Source organism: Mus pahari, chromosome 2, assembly GCF_900095145.1.
Source record: "Mus pahari chromosome 2, PAHARI_EIJ_v1.1, whole genome shotgun sequence".
NCBI classification, from domain to species: domain Eukaryota; kingdom Metazoa; phylum Chordata; class Mammalia; order Rodentia; family Muridae; genus Mus; species Mus pahari.
In genome coordinates, this window is record NC_034591.1 from 14778916 (window position 1) to 14791405 (window position 12490).

At 41.2% G+C, this 12490-nt stretch overlaps 1 protein-coding gene and 1 non-coding gene across 10 annotated transcripts in view; both read left to right on the forward strand.

Moving 5' to 3' along the window:
- Positions 1-12490, forward strand: part of Magi2 (membrane associated guanylate kinase, WW and PDZ domain containing 2) — a 1405204-nt gene that overhangs the window by 809701 nt on the left and 583013 nt on the right. The window lies entirely within an intron of this gene.
- On the forward strand, positions 5065-5171 carry LOC115063582. The gene has a single exon (XR_003843416.1). It is a non-coding gene; the product is annotated as a U6 spliceosomal RNA (small nuclear RNA).

Genomic DNA, 12490 nt, shown 5'->3' on the forward strand with positions numbered 1-12490 from the left:
TAGATAAAATACAGGCTTTTTTTTTTTTTTTTCCATAACTCATTTGATGGAAAAAGTTTTTCTGTTTAAACAATCATAATGAGAGCAAAAAAAAAAAAAAAAAAAAAAAAACAATATCCTGGGAATTTAAATATATGGCCCTGGGGAGCAAACACAAAAGAATGCTGTATTGATTTGGGTGGGAAAATTGAAATAATAGAAATGGCTTTATAAGACAGCCAGGTAGCCGAACTGTCTGAATAGCTCAAGGTTTCACCTTCTCTGCAGTGTCCTTTACACAAGGCATCTGCTTAGACCATGTGCCCGGTGCCCTACGTGCCAATGAAAACCATCTCAGTGCCACACGTCCTCCACACTCAACGTCCACCGAATATATGATTTCCCCTTGTGTCTGTTAACGCAAACATTTCTAATTCTGTTACTGTGTCTCAGACATTACGTTGCAGAAGATAGAGTTCTTTGCGCTGTGTGAATAATACTGATTTATTTTTAAATCCTTGGCCAAAACATTCAACCACTGAAATATTCCAAAGTTCCCCAATTGCTCTGGCCTCCTCTGGAAATGCAGTTTCAGCATTCTTGAAGATATTCCCAAACACTGAGAGGAAAGGGGAGGTTTACATCATTTCAAAGTAAACATTGTATTGTAGATGACTATACTCTCCATTGAAGCATACAGCATGTTCCTCCTCTGAAAGCAACGTTCAAATAGGAAGCTAAGAATATTTGGGGAAGGAAAATAAGAACTATGATTGCCACATGGCCCATGACTGCAAATCATTGAAATGATTAGAAGGAATATTTATTTCATATTTGATTTACTTTAAAACCATAGAATTATGACTGAGTACACCCTTGCAAGGATGTGTGTGTGTGTGTGTGTGTGTGTGTATGTGTGTGTGTGTGAAAGAGAGAGAGAGAGAGAGAGAGAGAGAGAGAGCTTATTTTTGTTTTGACAAAATTATATGTTAATCTAGTTGTAAGTCAACTCACACGTATTATTAGTGGTAGTAGTGTCCCAATGGACCTCTCTCTCCCCAGTATACTTCCTCCTTTGAGATATCATTTCAAAACAATTGATTCTGAGAAATAACTATGTGTGGAATACTTTGCTGACACATCCAATGTAGACGTTACACTTGATTCCTACCCTAACCTTTAATCTAAGGAATGCTTCAGCTTCTCTCCCCGTGCATAGATCTCTCCCCTTGATGACTACATTCAGTTCATCCGTGACTTATCATATTATGATTATGTAAGTACTACTGCAAAAATATAATTTCTGTGTCCTTTTATCCCATGAATTAATAGTTGCCTCATTTTTTTCTGTTTTCTTAATTTTTAAATTGTCTTATTAAATCTCTCACCTGTACCAACTTTATAAAATGGTAAAAGGTAATATTTGCTTCACAAATAAAGGCAAAATTTATGTAAAATTATTTTTCTTTTCTTGCTTAAATCTAAAATCATTATCTTATATCATATTGCTTTTATTTCATTTCTACATTTGAGAATATTTCAGCGGCTGGAGAGATAGCCCAGTGGTTAAGAGCACCAACTGCTCTTCCAAAGGTCCTGAGTTCAAATCCCAGCAACCACATGGTCACTCACAAATATCTGTAAATGGATCTGATGCCCTCTTCTGGTGTGTCTGGAAACAGTTACAGTGTACACATATAAATAAAATAAATCTTTAAGAAAAAGAGAATATTTCAGCAGCTATACAGGCTCTAGATTTATGCCTCTTGTTTTCTGGTAAGTTTAGATAAATCTCTCCCATTCATGTCCTTGTGGGAAAAAAAAAGTCTTGATCCTTGATCCGCAATTCTCTTTTTTTTTTCTGATTCTTTTAAAATTTCTTTTAAATTTTATTTTTCATTTGTATTCTTTACATACTTTGTACCCCAACTGCAATTTGCCCTCCTTCTTCTCCCAGGACAACCCACCTCCCCTTCCCCCCTAGATCCATTCCTCTTCCATTTCTCTTCAAAAATAAAGTGGGATTTAAAAAATAAAAAGAGAGAGAGCAGGCTTCCCAGGGATATTAACCAAACATGACACAACAAATTACAATTAGACTAGGAACAAATCTTGCCTAATCGAGTCAACCATCCTCACAGAATGAGGAGGGTCCCAAGCACAGCCAAAGAGTTGAAGGAACCCCCGCTCCCATTGGTTTCTGAGTTCCCCGCTCCCATTGGTTTCTGAGTTCCCTGCTCCCATTGGTTTCTGATTCTTTGCTTATTTGTGTTTTGTCTCCTGTTTCCTTAAAACCCTTTATGCCAACAGGGCTTTGGAGATAGGACAGGGGACAAAATGTGCTGAATTTACCGTGCATTATCTTAGTTGACTTAAACAATTAAGGTAACATCCTTTCTCAAAGGGATTACTAAAGTATTTACAACATGAAACCAAATTTCACTGGCTTCCACAAGCAAAAGGCAAAAGCATATATTTTATGTGATCACCACCCTAGAAGGAAGTGTGAAGGTGGAAAGGGGGACATGAAGGCATTTTGCTCAAAGGATTCAAGTTTCTCTTCTCAACTTCCATGGAGTCTTCTGTACACGAAGAGGTACAAGTGCCAGTTCATGGGAGACGACTTCCCAGGGAAATGCAGGGCTTACAGACAAGGTGCCCTATGACATCCCAAGGAGTGACAGAAGAGCAGAGGGCCATGTCCTGTCACAGGCCCTGAATAAGCTAACCAGGCAGGCCAGGCATCTCTCCTCTAAGTTGGGCCAGAGAAGGACTCACACAGTAAATCAGGAGGAAAAACAAGACCTAAATACAGAAAAGTAGGATGTGATACAGGGCACAAAGTCAAAGGTCCCAGATGACTACCCCTAACTTCACAGGTGACGCTTGCTCCCTTCGGAGAGAGAAAGCTGAAAGGCAGCTTAGTGGAAAGCATTTTAACTTAGGAAAACACTAATACTTCTGGCTTTATAAAAAGTCGTATGTTAGGGTGAAGGAGGCTCACTGGTGGCTTACTACTCTTGCGAAGACCGTAGTTCAGTTCCCAGCACCCACGTGATGCCTCACAGCATCTATACCTCCAGTTTTAGGGGCTCCAATGCCTTCCTTTTATCTCCATAGGTTCCTGAATGTATGTACATGATGCAGGTACGTTCAGTACACATACATAATCAGAATCCTATGTTAGTGTATGTTTACCTGATTGACTCAGTCTTGACTTTTGCAGAGCTCTAAGATCTGGATATTTGATGCAAATTCTGAAGCCAGGGACCAAAGCTGAAGAATGAGCCCCCGCCGTGGGGAGGCTTAGAAAGGAAGCAGAGGGAGCGTCTGCAAAGTCACTGTGCTTCACAGGCTGAATGGCAAATGGCTTCTTCATGGTTACCGATGTTACCACAGTAAGAACAATACGAGATCCACTGTGTAATAAGTCATTTGATCATGTGCATGGAGAGGCAAGGGTGGGGAGAGAGTGAGGGGGATGGGTATATATGTAAGTACAATGCCTTCACAGAAATTAGTGAGCTAACCAGCATGGCTTCTGCGAACTGAACTCCCAATAATTTTTAATGGCTGAGCCATCTCTTCGGGAGTCCCTTACCCCATGCCCCCCTTTTTACTTTTCATTGATTCTTTGTGAACTTTCTATCATATACCGCAATACCACTCATCTCCCGATCCCTTCATATCTGCCTTCTGCCCTGTACCCTCCCACCTCCAAAAGAAAAAAAAAAAAAAATCTCCCCATGGAAGCCGCATTGTATCACAGTGTGTCCCACAGTATATCATTTTGCCCAAAAAACTTTACTTGCAAATGTTCATTGCAGTGAGTCCTTGGTCTGGTTTGAGGTCTCTGACTTCTGCTACGCTATCAATACTGAATCCTCCCTGAGACTCCTTTCTGGTAGCCTGTTTTTACCCTGTGTCATGGTGATCCCATAGCTTTGGATCTGTAGGAGCAGTCCCTTCACACACTCCAGCAGATGATAAATGGAATGGATGTTGAGGGGACCAACTCAAAGCCCTGAATCTTGATGTGGGTGGTAGCTGAGCTGGTCAGGCAGCTAGCTCTCCTGGTCACATCCCACCAGGGCCAACTCTCTCACTTTTCTCAGGAAAGGAGTGGAGCCAGGTCTTCTCCACTCATCTCTCCTGCATCAATACATGCACCAACACACCAGAGCCAGCTCTCCCATTCATCAGCTCATCACAGTGCTGGGACATCAACACGACCTGAGACTAGGGACATCCACATGGCTTTTGGTGGTAACACGGGCTTCGGACATTAACACAGACCCTGGCTGCAAAAAGACCAAAGACCCAGACATCCCCCTACCCTGACCCCTGCAGCAGCATGGACCCCAACATAGACCCAGCATCAGCATGAGCCCGGATGTCACCATGGCTTCAGGTGGCAGTCCAGGCCACTCAGATCACTATGTTCCTCTCGAGGCAGCATGGCCATCAGACATCCACACTGTCTCAGGATGTCATCAGGATGGCCTTTGATGGCAACACGGGCCACAGACATCAGCATAGACCCCAGCTACTGTAGGATCATGGGCCCAAACATGGTCCTTGACAGCACCCCAGACCCAGACATCACTGGAGTCCCCGGTGGTTGTTCAGGTTGCTCTCATATCCACCCGTTCCACCTATCTCCACAGTGTAAGACCTGCGCGGCTTCGCTTTCTCTCCCATCTTTCCCATTCTTTCCCACCTTCTCATCTCTCCATCATGTTTCTGCTCATGGTAATGCTGTCCGCTGTGGGCATGTGTCTCTTTCCTTCAACCTCCCCCAGACCACAGACCCTGGAGGAGTGCTTGGGTGTCTGTCTCTCCTCATCCCCCTTTTAAAAATACAGGATGTATAAATAATTTCAAAGGGAAAATGTTCACTAAAATAGAAGAGGACAAAAAGACTTAGGAAATCAAATATTGTACATACATTGAAAAAGAATTCCCCCCCTTTTTTACATTTGAACAGATTTCAAATCAAGACCATATCTTGTTTATACATGTAATTTGGTGTTTTTGTTGCATATTCAAGTTTCATATACTATTGTGTACAAGATAATGCAGGGCGTACTCGCTTTAGCAGCACATATAATAAAATTGGAATGATACAGAGAAGATTAGCATGGCCCCTGCACAAGGATGACTTGCAAATTTGTGAAGTGTTCCATATTTTTTTGGAAATCAGCCTGGTGGTTCCTCAGAAAATTGGATATACTACTACCAGAGGATCCAGCAATACCTTTCCTGGACATATACCCAGAAGATGTTCCAACTTGTAATAAGGACACATACTCTACTATGTCCATAGCAGCCTTATTTATAATATCCAGATACTGGAAAGAACCCAGATATCCCTCAACAGAGGAATGGATACAGAAAATGTGGTACATTTACACAATGGAGTACTACTCAGCAATAAAAAACAATGAATTTATGAAATTCTTATGCAAATGGATGTATCTGGAGGATATCATCCTGAGTGAGGTAACCCAATCACAAAAGAACACACATGGTATGCACTCACTGATAAGTGGATATGAACCCAGAAACTTAGAATACCCAAGATACAATCCGCAGGACATATGAAACTCAAGAAGAAGGAGGACCAAAGTATGGATACTTCATTCCTCCTTATAATAGGGAACAAAATACCCATGGAAGGAGTTACAGAGACAAAGTTTGGAGCTGAGATGGAAGAAAGGACCATCTAGAGACTGCCCCACCTAGGGCTCCATCCCATAGACAGCCACCAAATCCAGACACTATTGCATATGCCAGCAAGATAATGCTGACAGGACTCTGATATAGCTGTCTCTTGTGAGGCTATGCCAGTGCCTGACAAATACAGAAGTGGATGCTCACAGTCATCTGTTGGATGGAACACAGGGCCCCCAATGGAGGAGCTGGAGAAAGTACCCAAGGAGCTGAAGGGGGCTGCAACCCTGTAGGTGGAACAACAATATGAACTAACCAGTACCCCCTGAGCTCATGTCTCTAGCTGCATATGTAGCCGAAGATGGCCTAATCAGCCATCATTGGGAGGAGAGAGCCTTGGTCCTGTGAAGATTATATGCCCCAGTACAGGGGAATGCCAGGGCCAGGAAGCAGGAGTGAGTGGGTTAAGGAGCAGGGCAGGGGGAGGGCATAGGGGACTTTTGGGATAGCATTTGAAATGTAAATGAAGAAAATATCTAATAAAAAAAAAAAGATTATGCAGTGGCTTCATTTTGAGCTCAGGCCTCTTAGGAAACCAAGCTGCCAGTCCAGGAGTCCAATGCCTTTCTAACTTCTCCCATAAACACTCATCCTGGCATGCTTGAATCTAATCATGAGATCTTCTCGCTCACTCCTCCTGGGACCCTTCCCTGGTGCTCGGAGTTGTTCTTTCCCAAGATAGAATGAGTCTGATGACCTTGACTTTATTCTCCTTCACTATATCTAACCAAATGATAGTCGGGAATGACTATCCTCTAATTCTCATCTCCTTCCCAACAATTTACCTTATTTTGGAGATTAGAGACATTGTCAGGAATCAAAGCAGCACTCCCTAAAGGCTTTTCTGGGTTCTTTCTCCACACTGTAACCCACTGGTCTTTCTGCATTAATAATCAGTCATTTTCACATCCTTGCTTAGAATTTCCCCAGGCACTTGCCAACCTTAAGAATGAAGTTCAAATTCCTTAATCAGGTTTATTTGGCTGGCTCTCTCTGCAGCGCCATGCCCTGTCCTCTGCCCCTTTCCCTTTAGATTCCAAGTTTAATCTTCCACATAGATGTGAACAGGTCATGACCTTTCATAACTCAGATTTTCCCATCTAATATGACTTCTCTCACAGAACAGCAGCACTTCCTTTCCTGACCTTACTCCTATCCCCAGATGCCTAGCATGCTGGCACATCAGAGCTCTGCATGCCAAGTTCTTCCCATTCAGCCACCATACCTCACTGCATATCTTTACTGACATCTATGAACACTAGACTATGCAGATGTTGAGAGGTTGCTCTCAGCTCTCCTTCTACTTCTATCATCATATCTCTTTCATGTCATACATGACTCAAAGAAAGCATTAAATTCATTTATTTTAAGTTAAATTTATGTATTAATACACCTAGACATGCACTATTGACACATTCTCCTTTAAAAGCAACCTCAGGAAGAATGTTAAATCCAACATTCTTCACGTTCATATTCATTCATATTTAGCAATAGTTTTTAGAATATACTTTCAATATCATATAGATGTAATAGAATATAGTAGTTACGAAATGAAGCACATCAGGTAACTAGTTTTCTTTGTATAGATTTATGCAAATTTTACTCAAGAATGGCTCAGTAAATCGAAAAACAATAGTATACCAAATGTCATGAAGATTCTAGAATAATTTTAGTAAAGATTCTAGGAAAAAAAACGATGGTTATATTCAGGCAATATCAGAAGAGTCTGACAGCTTAGCATTCTTGTTCTTAAGTCCCTAAGCACAATAAATGTCAATTTGACATTAAAAGATCCAGTTACTCAGGACCAGTTGCATGTACAATTAGATAAAATTGAAAAATAAAAAGAGTTAATATATTTCTCTATGAGTCTACCATTATTCCAGCCATCCCATGATGGCCAAAACATTCGCACCTCTTCATTTGTGTCTCTCTTATTCTTCCTTTCCTTTCCTCCCTTCCCCCCTTCCTCCCTTCCTCCTTCCTTCCTTCCTTCCCTCCCTCCTTCCTTCCTTCATCATTCTTTTTTGTTTCACTGCCCCAGTCTTTTTATTTATATCCTATGAGTTATAAAACCCAGGCCTTTTCCAGCTTTGCAGACAGAGAGCTGCATTATTATCTACATAAGCTGTGACTGCATTTTAAGTTATTCAGGACTCTGTGGTATTAGAAACCAAACAAAATCATTCATGAGACCCTGAAGGATTTGTTTACTATTTTTAGACAAAAATTCATAGTGTATCAAATAATCTTAGTACACTGGAATATGTCTAATAATTACTCAGTGCTGTTGAATACACTTGACAGGCCTTTCCTACTTAAAGATGAATTTCCTCTCCTTCTGGTCTGACAGATTGTCTAGGAAGCTTCTGCTCCTGGTGGAAGCAATCTTTGAATAAAGGGCTTTCCCTCCATCTTCTATTGTATCCTTAATTAGGAATCTTTCCCCAACAACTTCATGTTCTACTTGTACCTAACTCTCACACATGTGCGGCATTTGTTCCTACATGCAACCTCCTTAGTCACCCACACTTCTGCCCAACTAGATAAATAGAATTCATATTCATTGGGTAGCTTGTACTGTACTTAGCTGGTTCCTTCTTGTATCTGAGTAAGGACTGTTGCCCTGAAGGACAGTAGTCTCAGAGCAGGATTCCTGATGCCATGGGTGACAATTCTAAGGAGAAAGTGTGTCCATTTATTATCTTCCTCACTGAGATGTCCATAGCTTCCTAGAAGGCCTGTTAGATAACACAAAATGGATTTAAATCTTAAGGTGGTTGATGGTGGAAATTAATGATAGGAAAACCTTCAGGCATGGGTGAGGTTAATGAACACAACACAGAATTCCAAGTTCTAAGACCTGAGTCTGTGCTCTCTCTATTTCTAACTCTAAGAGAGTTGTTTGCACTGGACTCACATTAATTAACATTCACATTGTCTTGGGGCCAGGAGATTAATGCTTGTCCTCCTTTGTCCTTAGCATCTACCACGGCATTGATAGCTGCTATTAAAACAAAACAAAACAAAAACCAAAAAAAACAAACAACCTACACCTCATCCAGGAGTTCCATTGTCTTTATCTACTGTCTTTACTTTTCTGCTGCAGAATCTTGCTTCTGTCTTCCCTCCCCTTCTTGTTCCTTCTTTTTGTATTTCCTCCCTTATATAGGTAATCTTTATAAACTGTATTTTCTCATAGGAAAAAGCTTTACTTTTGGTTCTCATTTATGAGCATACATCTTTATCTCTATCTATAATCTATCTAACAAAGGCTAAATTACACAGGAACTCTGATAATAAATTTCCCCTGTCCAAAGGACACCATTCCTAATCCCTCACTCTACACAGAAGCTTCTCCTTGTGTCTGACCTAAAAGTCAACCAACATATTCAGGGTATCTGGAAATCTTTTCTATTTTTTGTTTTACTTTGACTTATTTCAATCCATTATTGAGATGTAAAAACCCTATAGTAAATCCCCATATTTATATTGTTTACTGCCCAATGAATTTGGGTACTGTATGGTGATTTAAAAAAGAGCAAATGAGCCGGGCATGGTGGCACATGCCTTTAATCCCAGCACTCAGGAGGCAGAGGCAGGCGGATTTCTGAGTTCCAGGCCAGCCTGGTCTACAGAGTGAGTTCCAGGACAGCCAGGGCTATACAGAGAAACCCTGTCTTGAAAAACCAAAAAAAAAAAAAAAAAAAAAAAGAGCAAATGATTCTTATGATAACCAACAGTACTAAAGTAAGTCTGAAGTGTAGCCTGGTTTTCTTTAAATGAGAGAATTCTGATATTCTAAGCTGAACTCGCACTCAGTCTTAGGATCTCTGGAAGTTTGTCAGCACCATCAGCACCAGAACACAAAACCAGAAGCACTGTACTTTCTTAAAAGCAGTCATTAACCTTGCTAGATGAGAGGGTAAACAGAAATCTTCTCATAGTCTAAAAAGACAGATAATTTCAGAAAACAGTACAATTTCTTGAACCTAATTTTATACTGAAATCAAATACTACTTTAAATTCAGGTACAATTAAATATTTACCTTTCCGTGGGTTATATATAGTTTCCTATTAGGATGATTTAATTTTAATCTGACTCCAAGCAGTGTGGTACCAAGTTGTTAGAGAAAGATTCTGCAACAATATTGTCTAAAATCTCTCTACTCAAATTAAGTAGCACAGGATAATATCAAGGAAGGAAAAATTTGTGAAATACAAGGACATAACCTGAAAAATCATAGATGCGTGTCTAAGCCATGTATTGGATCCTGAAGACTGAGTGGAGCGGTGAGTGTCAAAGAGGCACCATATGTGGCAAGAGAGATAGAGAAAGCGGAGTCGGGGCGAAGCTTGCACACTTCCGTTCTACCACTAAAGCCAGCTCCCAAACATTTGTCAACATGTTACAGGTAAATTATTAATCACCCACTCATCCCAAGCCTGTGAATCGGTCTTCTGCATTTGAAATTGAGAATTTTTGTCTTCAACAAGAGGTGCTGTCCTAAACTAACACTTCTGAAGAATGGTTTAGCACATTTATTCTGAAACTGTGATGGCTGACATAAAGCTAATGTTCTCCAACTAGTCAGTTGATGGCGGGGAAGTTGGAGAGCTAGCTAAGAACTTAAAACTCTCAAAGGCCTTTATGTAATAACTTGCCTTTTGCTTCCATTTTGTGCTCACAGACATCAAACCGAAGTGGCAGCTTCTGGACTCTGTTACATGAAACAGTCATCTTAAGGGAATAAAAGCACTCAAGTGCTGTAAGGTGTTCACTATCAGTGACTCCAGTGCTTGACTATGACAAAAAATATCAGACGCAATGGCTTATGGGAGGAAGAATCATTTGTCTAACATTTTCAGAAGATGCTGTAGGATATTTGATCACTTTGTTAACCCCAAGACTATGAACTGGAAAAAAACCTTGTGGTGGTGTGGCTCAGCCCTAGCACACACCTTTAACCCAAGAGGTTTCAATACCCAAGAGGTGGAGGAGGCAACCAGGTGACGAGTGAACATAAGGAAGTACAAAGGAGGGTGTTTGAGTTGGAGGGAATTTAAGACGTCGCGGGGAAGGAAAGGAAGCTTTTACCTTCCGGGACACTGGTGGAGTAGGAAGGTCAGCTGGGCGCTTTCTCTGCCTCTGCAGTGCTAGGCATTCGCCAAGGCATCTGGCTCTCGAGTCTTGATTTGATAAACTTGAACGTTTGGAATTTTGTTTTAGAAACAGCAGTTTGGGTCCATTGCTTTTGGTTTGTGGTGAAGCAGAACATGATGGTATTGAGAGCATAATAGAGAGGGGCTAGTGACCTCATGGAAACAGGGAAATGCAGAGATGCCGCAGACAAGGTAACATCCACCAAGGATATGCCCCCAGTGTCCTGTATCCTCCAGTGTTTCCATCACCCCCAAATAATGGCATCCAATTATGAGTCTAGGCCCAGGACAATCCATTGACTAGGTTAGAACCCTCATGATCAGCTCATATTCCATGATCCCTAGTGGGAACCAGGTTTTAGCAACAGGAGCCTCAACAGCATCCATCGGCCCATGGCTGAATTGTTTTCTCTCAATACCATCACCTGCACCCTGATTGGCATAATGGCTGAATTGTTTTCTCTCAATACCATCACCTGCACCCTGTGACCCACCTCTTGCCCTCAGTCTCATCTTTTTGGTCCCCTCCTACAAACAAACAAACAAACAAACAAACAAACAAAAAACAAAAAAAAAAAAAAACACCCTGGTATGTCAGAAATGAAGTACTGTTATCCTTACTCCTGTATTTAGTATTGTCTGGGACTCCTAATTGCTGAAGAAAAAGAAATATGAAATGGTTAACAAGGCACACAAGGGCCCCTGACTCAGCATCTCCCCATGCATGCAGCCTACAATCTGGTCATCCTACAACTGTCCCACTTCCCACATTGTGTCTGATCTCTTGGGTCTCAGAGTCATGGAACTGATTACGTTTTCTGACAGCCTGTGCAAATATTAGCCTGCCCACTGCTTAGATATGCAAAGCACCATGATTACGATCTCTGCCCTCTCTAGTTGCTAAGTGTTTTTTTCTATTCTATTTAATTGCTGCCTTTCGTTGTCACCATTTGCCTCTGTTGTATTATTTTTCTCAAAATGCTATTAGCACATCTTCCATTAGGGAAGCTCCTTATTTTTCCAAATCCTGCCTTTCTAGGTGGGGCCTTCTGACTTCTCTTCTAGTCAAGGATCACAGTTCTCTACATCCAACCTAACTCTTGTATACATCTTGTGGGAGCTCAGCCACATCCATTTTTTTTTACCCATCATCCCTGCTGCTATTGTGCTACAATGGGAAGATGAAGTATGTGTGACAGACATGGCTGAATTGTTTTCTCTCAAGTCCTTTGCTGGCCCTTAGCTAGGCACAGTGGTGCATGCCTTTAATCCTGGTATTTGAGAGACAGAAAGAGAGAGATCTCTGTGAGTTTGCAGTGTGGCCTACAGAGTGCCTTCCAGGACAGCCAAAGCTACAGAGTGAGGTCCCATCTCAACAAACAAAACAAAATTATTCTGACCCTTGGTTCTGGATCTCTGAAATTTAGTTATGTTTATACCACTTTAAAAGCTGGATTCATTCAGGTCTACAACACCCTTTTTCCATTTGAAAACATACTTTGATGGTCTGGAAAAAATGATCTTTTTTCTCATTTATTTAAATTTAAACATAAATAACAAGCTGGGCGTGGTGGCACACACCTTTAATCCCAGCACTCAGGAGGCAGAGGCAGGT